We start from the raw sequence: 11,755 nt of genomic DNA, 5'->3' as shown, positions 1-11,755 counted from the left end.
AACAGAACCGATGTAAACCGTACACAGAACACAGAACTAATTCTTCTATTTTGTTGCCGATTTCAACAAACCAGTGCCACATAAAAGTATTCGAATATTTACAACGTAATATTTTGGAACAATAGTTACTTTTAAAATACACATAATATTAGTAGAATTCGTAAAATAGTTCTAAAATTACATTCTCCTATTTTATTATTACATAAACACGGGTGAATAAAAATTAAATAAAATGCATTCACCTGGGGGTTAGGCAAAACCAATTACACCACTGCACTGTGGTGAACTCACCCAGCGTAGCTGGGTAAGACCACGAAGCAAGTAGGCCGCGCAATTTTGACCGATTTAAATTTTCGCGATTTAACATCGTCATAATTTAATTTAAACAAAATGGACATTAGCGTTAGATTTGGTGACAATAATCATGAACAAATTAAAGATTTTTTAAAAAATAATACGCCTCAAAATACAATTAAGACAAAACGGTCTGTTGGGACACAATTTGAGCAATTTTGCACAGTAAGGAACTATCAGTTGAATGATAATACAAGTATTCAAGAAATTGCAAAAGTTCTTGAAGATTGGGGAATGAATATGAAGAAAATGAATGGTGAAGATTACAAGGAATACTCTGTTAAAACTATTTGAAATGTAACAGCCAAAATGATTCAAGAAAAATATTTTTCAGAGTTTAATATAAGTTTTAACCCGTTTATAGACATTGAATTTAAGAAGGCAAGAGACGTGAGAAATGCAAAAAGGAAAGAGTTACAAAGTCGTCCCGAAAAAAGAAAACAAAGTGCTATAGCGCTGGATGAAAAAAAGTATTTGAGTATTATAGACTCGTGCGATGAAAATAATCCGCTAAGATTAGAGATGAAATTTTTTCATGTTGTCTCTTACGAGTTAGCATGGCGCGGTGGTGAGGGTGTTCATTGTATAATTGATTATTTCAAATATGAAATAAATAATGCCGGCAAAGAAACAGGAAGGATTGAATATAATCCAATTTTTACCAAAACATGCCAAGGTGGTCAAAAAAGCGTTCGGATTCAAAATGGCTGACACTAAACATTAAAGATCCAGAAAGGTGCCCAATAAGACTATAAAAAAAATCATGGAGAAGCGTGGTAAAAATATTACCAGCGATAGATTTTTCCTTACCCCAAATCCATACTGGCAAACAGGTAATGGAATATGGTATAAAAATACTCCCGTTGGACCAAATGAAATGGCTAAATGGTTGAAGAACTGCAAAAAATGCGGATTGGACACAGAAAACCGAAAAATAACACATCATTCAAGCCGATCCAGTGTAGTATCTCATCTTGTTAAGGCAGGAATTCAAGAACAGGAGGCAATAAAAATAACTGGACATGCCACAGCTTCTTCGTTAAAACCTTATTTACAAGTTAATGAAGAACATCATAAAACAATTATTAATAAACTTAGAACAACTACTAAAACTGAGTGCATTGCCAGTACATCAACTGCGACTGTAATTAATGATACTGAAAGTGACGACAGATTAGACGTTACGAACGACATTGGAAAATCTCATATTAGTTATAAAAATTGTGTAAAAATTGTATTAACAATATAATAAATAAATTGGTTCATTTCTAAATCATAAAATAATTTATCTATAACCTACTTAAAACATTGATCCTAGTTGTCTTAAAAATATTTCACAGATGCCCGTATTTACTAATAATACATATTGGTTCACAAAATAATCTTTTCAAATACCACTCGTCCTCTAAATTTTGCTTGATAAATTTTTTCGTTTTCATACTTAAACTTCTTTATTTAGGGTAAAATCACTCAAACAAACCGAAATGGATAAAATCACTCGTCCTTCGGACTCGTGATTTTATCATTCGGTTTGTTTTCGTAATTTTACCAAATAAAGAAGTTTTCGTGAAAACAAAAAAATTTGTCGATAAAATTTAGAGGACTCGTGGTATTACCTTTGATTATTTAATTCATAGGAGATTCTGACCAATAGAAAGCTACAGAAATGCAAATTAAGGTGATAATTTTAGATAATATCCCGTCGTCAAGTATATTACGTCAGATGCCCTTCGTTGCTACGAGAAAATGCATTCAGTGACGTTAATGACAATTAATGTTTTAAAAGTTATAAAAGTGATGACTTTCAACCGTTAAATATTTTATATCAACTGTGTGTTTAACAGTATTAATTTGTACTTACATAAATAAATTACAATAAAATTTTGGTTTTGAACAGTTATATTCATGAAATCATCGCAACAAATTGCACTCGATCTCTAAAATTAATATAGAATTTTAGAGCTCTTGTGCAATTACTACTGATAATTTTTGAGAATATCCTGTCGTGAAGCATTATATCAGATGCCCTTCGTTATTACGCAAAAATGAACATTCATTGACATTAATGACAATTAATGTTTTTCAACTTGTCACAGAGAACACCAAGAAATAGGTTTAGCAAATATTCAGGTGAAAATATCAAAAAAATATTTGTTAAAATTAGTTAAAATGTCAGTTTTATTCATGAAATAATCTCAGCGGGTTACACTCGATCTGTAAAATTATTATTTGTTGCCCTCGTGCCACTTTGACATAATTTCACTCCCCTTCGGATCGTTAAATATTTACGATAGCGTGTCCGCTGAAAGGTTAAGATAGTTTTAATATTTTGTGGCAGGTACTTCCTAAATCAAAAATATAGTGATTCCAATAAAGGTGAGAATCAAATGTTAAATCATTTTAACACATTTTTAAGAGAACACATAATTTACAGAAACTTTAAAACTTTTTTGAGACAGAAAATTTTACATAAAATGAAATTAGTCCTGTCGCCAGGGGGGGGGGTAAAACAGCCTCCTTTATTCAGATGGACTTACCCAAGTTTTTTTATGTATTTTGACCTGTAGAACACGAATTTTTTGGGTAACAGTTGACCTGGTTATCGATAAGATTGTTATAAACAAAGAACTTGAGGAAGTCCTTACATAACAGCGATATTTTTTGGGTCATTCTAAGCAAAAAATGTTCTTCCAATTTTTTTCGTAGGATGCATCGTTTTCGAGATAAACGCGGTTGAACTTTCAAAAATCTAAAAATTGCAATTTTTAAACCTGAATAACTTTTGATTAAAAAATAAAATGCCAATTCTACTTACCGCATTTTAAAGTTCAAATCAAATTATATCGGTTTTAATTATTTGCATTGCTAACAATAAATTTTTTTATTGTCAAACAAAGCTATAAACACATAGTGTTTGAGTGATGTTTTCAATGCATTTCTCATAAAATCGAACGAGTAGACGCGTCTACAAACAGGCTATTTCTACGTAGTATGCATTAAAACACATGCATTGGGCACGGGATACACTATTTGTTTATAACTTTGTTTGACAATGAAAAAATTAATTTATCTACTCTATCTCATATTATGTATAAGTTTTTAGTTTGTGAAAACTGTCATTATAGATAGCAGTGCGTAAAGGATTTAAAGTGTGCGTGAAGTAACAATGCATTTTAAATGGGATTTACTTTTTCGCACTGTTTTTTGCACACTTTCGTATAAATCAAATATCTTAACTTTCGCGTTGTCATGGTGATGAAATGTGAGCAATAAATTACAACAAAACTTTTGACATTTTTGTGGTTTGAAAGAAGTTGAAAGAATTTTTAAATGTTAAAGTTCTAACAATTGTAGAAGAGAAATGAATTCCAGTGACGAAGATTTAAAGTTTTTTTTATTTGTTTATCGTAGATAAAATATTGTATGAAGCTGTGCGTGAAGTACTTTTTGCGAGCTTACGCGATATACAGCACACGCTCCGCTGTCGCTCGTGCTCTAAACATCGCGTGCGTTCGTAAAAAGCATACTTCACGAACTGTTTCATAAATAATTATTTTAGCAATGCAAATAATCAAAATCCGTATAACTTTACTGGAACTTTCAAATGCGGTAAGCAAAATGAATATTTTATTTTTTAATCAAAAGGTATTCGGGTTTAAAAATTGCAATTATTAGATTATTTGAAAGTTCAAACGCATTTATCTCGAAAACTTTTTATCCTACGAAAAAACTTGTAAGAGTATTTTTTGCTTATAATGACTCAAAATATAGAAAAAAATGTTGTGTTTTGCGAAAAATCGCTGTTATTTAATTTCTCAAGTTCTTTGTGTTTCTAACAATCTTATCGATATCCGGATCAACTGTTACCCAAAAAATTCGTGTTCTGCGGATCAAAATACATAAAAAAACTTGTGTAAGTCCATCTGAATAAGGGAGGCCGTTGTCCCCCGCCTGGCGGCAGTACTAAATATACTTCCGGTAATAGTATGTTGCCTTAGCTTGGCGAATATAGCTTCTCGACTAATCGTGCCAAATGCCCCTTTGATGTCAAGGATGGCGGCAGTAACTTCGTGCTTGTTATTTATTTAATTAATGATGTCATTATGGAGGAGAACAAGATTATCCTGAGTAGATCTGTGTCGCCGAAAGCCAGATTGTTATTTAGGAATGATTTCGTGTTTGTCAAGAAAACAAATAAAGCGTTTATTAATTATTATTTTCTCAAGTATTCTACACATGGTAGAGCTAAGACATATAAGTCTCTAAAGCAACGGGGGAAGAGGCAAGTTGTTCATTAATTTAATTGATAATACTATCGATGTTCGCTATTTATTCCGGAATTTTAATAAAGGACCCAAAATACGCCCTTGTCTATGTCTGAATATTATTTTAATATAAATCTCGAGAAGTTTATATACGCATGAATGACACAGTATTTTTAAAAATTTTTAGGGGAGGTCATTAGTGTTATAAGCTATATTTTTACATGATTTGAGTGCTGATTTTACTTCGGGATATATTATAGGAGTGTTCAGATAATTGGCATCTTGTGGGATTGCTGATGGTGAAAGAAGAGAAAGGTATTTAAGGTTAGGTTCAACTTCGGGGCGGATCTGTTTATGTATCTTATCTGTCAGAACCTTGGCTATCTATTTATTATCAGTGATCACCTTTTGTTTAAAATGTTCTTGTTTCTTCTTTTAATGGCGCTACAACCCATTGTGAGTCTTGGTCTGCTTAAAAATGTTCTTCCATTCTGCCGTGTCGGATAGTTTCCTTCGCCACTGCCTGACGTTCGTGGTTTTAAGATCCCCCTCTACGCCATCTATCCATATTTTAACGGGACCTTCCTCTTGTTCTATTTCCTTGGGGCTTCCATTTCTGGATTACTTTTGCAGGTCGATTATCTGACATTCTTTATAAGTAATCAAGCCAGTTTAGTGTTTTGATTAAAATAGGGATTGGAAATTTTGAGGTTGTTTCTTGCCCTCTATTTGTCCAATTTTTCTACATATTTGGATCGGGCTAGTATTTTTATTTTTGAAGGAGATGTATTGTGTCCACGAGGTATTTGTTATTTGATTTAGTAGGGTATCTAAGTTTGGGTCTTGCATTTTTTACGCAATAACACATAATTTATTTCTGCGGTAAATTTTTAGAGCAGATTTTGGCGGATGCACATCTTTTACGTAAGAGGAGATCCACCATTGGACACTTTTTCATTCAGCTAAAATGAGTGATTTCCCGAAATGTGCTTCAACAGCAACTCAGATGATGTTTGCGAATTGAGTGACGTCCTGAGATTATCAGATATTATAAGCCATAATAATAATGACGTAAAGAAAATTCTCTACCCAAAATATTTTAAATTTCACCTGAGAGAAATACTGCCGTGCTAGGCCCAAAGGCGGTAACTAACATTTGAAAAAATGGTGGGAAAATCGATTTCAAAATTGAATGCTACAATTTTGGCCCGTTAGGGATTTATGGACTAGCTAATAGATTTAATGCATGGATATATGCCCCAGTTTATTAAGGGAACCATTAATTATATTTTAAAACAAAGTTTTATATAAAAAGAGGTAGATACCGCTAAAACGTTTTATCAAAACTTACTATAATACTAAGCCTATTAGCGGTATGTGGTTTAGAGTTGTGATTGATATGAAATAAAAGCTTTTCTGTGTATTACAGTTTATTAAATTGAAAGAATTAAAGTACTATTAAATGTTATTATTTTGTTGAGCCACGATATGACAACAACAAATTGACAATATTTAGTTGTCGTTATATCTGTTTTCTTTCAAGAGTCGATAAATACATATCGGTTCATTAATAATAATGTTCCATGTGTGATTAAATATAGACAATTAAATAGACAACCGAACAACATACCTTGTGTCTGGTACATACCGAAAAATCTATTTAGTATTACAATGGTATTACCTCATAATTAACATTTTTTATAAAATCTTTTATAGTGCGTCTAATAATTTAGGCGAAACTGTACTTATACTAGGAAAAAACAGAATCCCTCCAGATTGTTATTTGCTGATGTTAAGCGTTTTAAAGAATTCTTGAACTGTGAATGTGATTGTAAACCATACTTTTCACTTTCTAATTTCAGCTATTATATACTTAGCGACAAAGGTTCGCTATTTATTTACGACATGTTATTATAGAGCTTTAACATTTTTATGATAGCCGACACCTACCCTAATATTATTATGCATTGTTATATTATTGGCTATTTCACAATATCATATTGGGTATTAAAATACCATCACTTAATGTAATAAGGGCAAATTTGAACATTTTATTAGTTGTATTGTACAAACTAGTTACATGTTATGATTAAAATATGATCACATTGTCTTTTACCTATTTATAATAGCATTGTATAACTAGACTACTAGATATTGTCTAGTTAAACAATGATAATAGTTTGTATTTAAACAAAAAAAATGCAATCAATGGGACTGCTAATCCCATGTACGACCAACAAAGGGTTAATTACAGAAAACTTTAAGTATGAAACAAACCTTGCGCCTGTACAGGCTGAACATATTTTTTTGTTCACCTCTTGTAATTACTTTACAATAAATTGTCCTCTTTCTGTAATATTGTCTTCAGTGGTTTCACCTCGTGTTTCACAAGTCTTACTCGACTCTACTTCATTTTCTAAAAAAAAACAAAATATTTTAAGTCTCTTTTTCTAAAAATGCTTGTGGAGAGCCTGTGGACATATTATTAAGTTTTTAAAACCTAATTAAAAAAAAAAGAAATATTTTTAAATGTGAAAATCTCTTACTGCCTAATTCAAGATATAAATCATCCACAGGACAACATAATTGGTTAATCCTTTAAACAGTAACGTGTGATCCAAAATTATTGTCACCATAGGTGGCTTTGAACGACAGAGATAGCTATACAGTGCATGTCTATTCTTAATTCAGATATACTTTATAGTTTACGTTAAATTTGCAGTGTACGTCAACTTAACAAGAATAGTTAGGTTATGTAGTTTGTTTGATTTTATTTATTGTTACTTATAATTTTGTTAATTCTTATTATTTCTGATTAAAGTTATGTGTTAGGCTTTGACTGATTTTTTATATTTTATAATGTTAATCAAAATTAATTGATAAACCAATGATATAAATTCAGATTAAAACAAGACTTACGTAATTTTTTGCACGGCTAGCTTTGATCCCAATAATTGTGGATCGCTCGTTATAAACAAAAATGAAAATACATTTCAATAGATATAATAATCTCGAAAAGTTCTCATCATCCTCGCTAATTATTTCTTTTACTAACACAACTGTTTTAACTAACACAATAATTTAACTTTGTAAATTTAGGCCGAATTTATTTCGTAATACTAAGGCGATTTGGCGGTTTCTAAATGTAGGCGTAGCATTCTTTAAAGTAGATTAGCGGTAAGTGCAATATGCTAAGATATATGGACGGCAACTGTAGCAGATACCGTCAAAACGCCATAGTATTTAACATTTACCGCCAAATGGCTTAGTATTTTAACTGAAAAGTGTAGATACCGCTAACAAAATTGCAATTTTATTTAAAATATAATGCTTTTACAACTCCAAAAACTTTATAAATATATACTAAATACCCTATTCTACCTAAAAATACAAAAATCTTATTTTCGATAAAAAATCAGTTACCGCCTTTGGGCTTAGCACGGCAGAATATTGCACCTGCATATAAATGTTAATGGCGACTGCAATATACGTGCTATTGTCGACTTATTTAATATCATATACAGAACAGGTATATTACCTAAAGAATGGTTTCTATCAACATTCGTGACTATACCAAAAAAGAAAAACGCCAGGCAATGTTGCGGGCATCGTACCATCAATCTAGTGTGCCACATACTAAAAGTATTCCTAAAAATTATTCATCGTAGAATATATAAAAATTTAGAATAATTAGACATTGGACAAACTCAATTCGGATTTAGAAACGCTCAAGGAACCAGAGAAGCATTATATGCAGCAAATGTGCTAATACAGATATGTTTAGATGTTAACAAGGACATAATATGTATGCTTTCTAGATTATAACAAGGCATCCGATACAGTAAAACAGAATACGTAAATAAAACTACTGAAAACAAAGAACATCGACACACAGGATATACCAATAAAAAAGAATTTGTGTGTACTTTGTACGCACGTAAGAAATTATACTTCTTTTATTATGATTTCAACGAAATTAATATACTTAACAGGTTATTTGTACTTTATTTAAATAGTAAACTAACTTTCTTTACCTACCACTTTTAAAAACAATATTAAAACGATACAAAAATATAAAAAAAGGATATGAATCGTCCAGGATTTGAACCCGGGACCTCCTGATCTCCGGTCACACGCTCTACCACTGAGATATATACCTTTTGCTTTGACAGGTTACAAGATTTCTCATACATACTGACAAATTTAATAGACCAAGTGAAGTGTATAAAAATTCTTTAAATATACTTATTATTATGTATTATAAAATATTTTATTCCCGAGGAAGGCAAATCCAAATACACAAAAATTATAATAAATAATACATTTACTAAGAACACTAATATATCCTTTTATATGATATATTATTTGCGCTGACAGCGCTGATACATACATTTCTTGAAAGATTAGCAACGAAATACTAATTGCGCATGCGCCCGGCATTATAAAATTTCACTCTCGATCGTAAAGAAGTATAACTGCAATAAATAATATGTATTATGAACAATAAGCTGTCATAAATATTCAGAAAAGCATTAGAAGATGAAGTAGCAGGCATAAAATAAACGGCCTACCGATGTGTGAAATTAGACATTATGCTGTAGATGCAATACCAATAGCAGCAAATATTACTGATCTACAAAGAATTTTGAATAAGGTTGTTGCAAAGAGTTAAGAATTTTATCTGTCATTAAACATAAAGAAAACAAAATTCATGGCTGTATCAAAGAAAAATATTAAAAACATCAATCTCCATGTAAATAGTAAGACGATAGAAAGAGTTCAGAATTTAACGATTTAGGGACAAACATTAATGAAACAAACGATTATACTAAAAGGCTAGTGCATTCAATAATATGGAACAAATATTATGTAGTCAAGACATCAACCTAAATCTTAGAAAACGAGGACTAAATTGTTATGCATTTTCTGTTCTTTTGTATGGTGTGGAGACATGGACTCTTAATAAATTGGAAGTTTTTGAAATGTGGACGTATCGAATAATGCTGAGAACCTCCAGGACAGATAGAATAACCAATGAAGAGGTCCTACAATAATAATAATAATAATTTATTCAACAATAATAGGTACAATCTTTTTAGATATTTACAGCTAAAGTGAATAAATTAACCCGAAGGTCTCCGAGAGGTGTGGATACACCTGTTTCGGTAAATATGATATAAAATAATAAATAATAACACATTAAGGTAAAAAACATAAATAGCAACATAATACAATAATATATAATACAATAAATAGATAGGTACGTTTTTTTTAATTGTAAATACACAGTTATGTGTTAGTAAATATGATACGTAGAATAAATAATATAATGTAAACAATAAAATAAATACTTAGTTTAACAATAAAGCACGAATAATTAATTTTTTTTTAAACAATTATGTATGGTTCAATTAGTTAGTAATATTTTTGAAGAATGGTGTATATACGCATGTTTTATTAAATATGATAAAAATAATAAGCAAAATAAATCAGTTTAAAACAATATAAAATTTGAAATATAGGTATAAAAATTGGTAGTGACTCTAGAGTTTCATTTATTTTTTTTTGTTTTTTAATGTATGTAAATTTAAGCTACTATAATGATGTCACAAAAATTTCTTGTTTGTTCCATCAGAAATGATTTTAATTTCTTTTTAAATAGAAGAATATTCTTAGTATTTTTAATATCATTGGGGATATGATTATATATTTTTGGGGCTAGAAATAGAAAACTTATTTGACAGAAGGACTTTGTCATTTTCGGAATCATATAAAGGTGTTTGCCTCTTGTATCATGCTCATGTAATGGTAAATTGTTGTCTGTTTTCATGGTGTGATATTTTAAAGACACACAAAGAAAGTATAACTGTTTCAAGTCAAATATATTACTATCCTTATATAATCTATCTGTAGAGTAGGTGTATGGTTTAGATATAATAATTTTCAGAAATCTTCTTTGTACGATTTCCAGTGGGAGAATATGTGTTTTTAGGGCGCTTTCCCAAGCCAGTATACCATAACGGAGATGACTTTCTACTAGTCCGTAATATAGTGTGCGAAGGTATATATTAGGTATGTGTTTTTTAAGATGTTTAAACTTATACAGGATAAACTGTAGCTTTTGAATGATATATTTAATGTGAAAGTCCCATTTTAGAAGTGTATCTATAAAAACTCCTAGATATTTAACATTTGTTACGGGTTTAATATAAAAATTTTGTTTATTATGTGATATTTGAAGGGGTTTGAAAAGATCAGTGGTCAAGTTAGAGTTAAATATTGGTAGATAAACAGTTTTCTTAAAATTGATTTTTAGTATTTTGTAGTCTAACCATTCTTTTATTAGTTGTAGATCACATTCTGCTTTTATTTTTAATTCATACCAATTCTCAACATCATAAATAATAGCTGTATCATCAGCAAACCCAATTATGTGCCCTGTACTCTGTAATGAAAATAATCCATTTATATATAGATTAAACAGGACAGGACCTAATACTGTTCCCTGTGGCATTCCATATGTTATACTTCTTTGTCCGCTTATTACTTCGGAGACCCTTACTACCTGTTGTCTCTCAGAGAGGTAACTTCTAAATAATTGTAAACAGTTGTCTCTTATACCAATTTTCTCTAAGGTTTGTAAGAGGTTATTGTGACTAACAGTGTTAAAAGCTTTAGCCAAATCAAGAAATACTACAAGAATAGAGAACAGCTGGGAAATACTGGGTTTCATCAAGATAAGAAAATGACAATATTTGGGTCGTAAAACACGTGGTGCTAGATATGAATTTCTAAAATGAATAATGCAGGGAAAGGTTCAAGGAAGGCGCAGCATAGGTAGAAGAAAAATGTCCCAACTGAGAAACCTCAGAGAATGGTTTGAGAGAACCTTCGTCGCGGAGATAGTACGTAAAGAAGAATTAGACTTGTTATCTGTATAAAACTAATAAAAGCATCACAGTAGAATATATAGATAGAGATAAATTTTAAGTGATTTCTAAAATTGAAGTTTTGTCCTCCCGGCTCTTGTTTGTTAGAAAGCTTTAGGGGACAAATCCATGATTTTTGTTTATACTAAGGAAAGTGAGCTTTCTAGTGACTTATGCGTAAGACAAGGATCACTAAACTAGTTATCA

The sequence above is a fragment of the Diabrotica virgifera genome, chromosome 1 (genome assembly GCF_917563875.1).
Source record: "Diabrotica virgifera virgifera chromosome 1, PGI_DIABVI_V3a".
Lineage (NCBI taxonomy): Eukaryota > Metazoa > Arthropoda > Insecta > Coleoptera > Chrysomelidae > Diabrotica > Diabrotica virgifera.
This window is presented reverse-complemented; position numbering follows the sequence as displayed.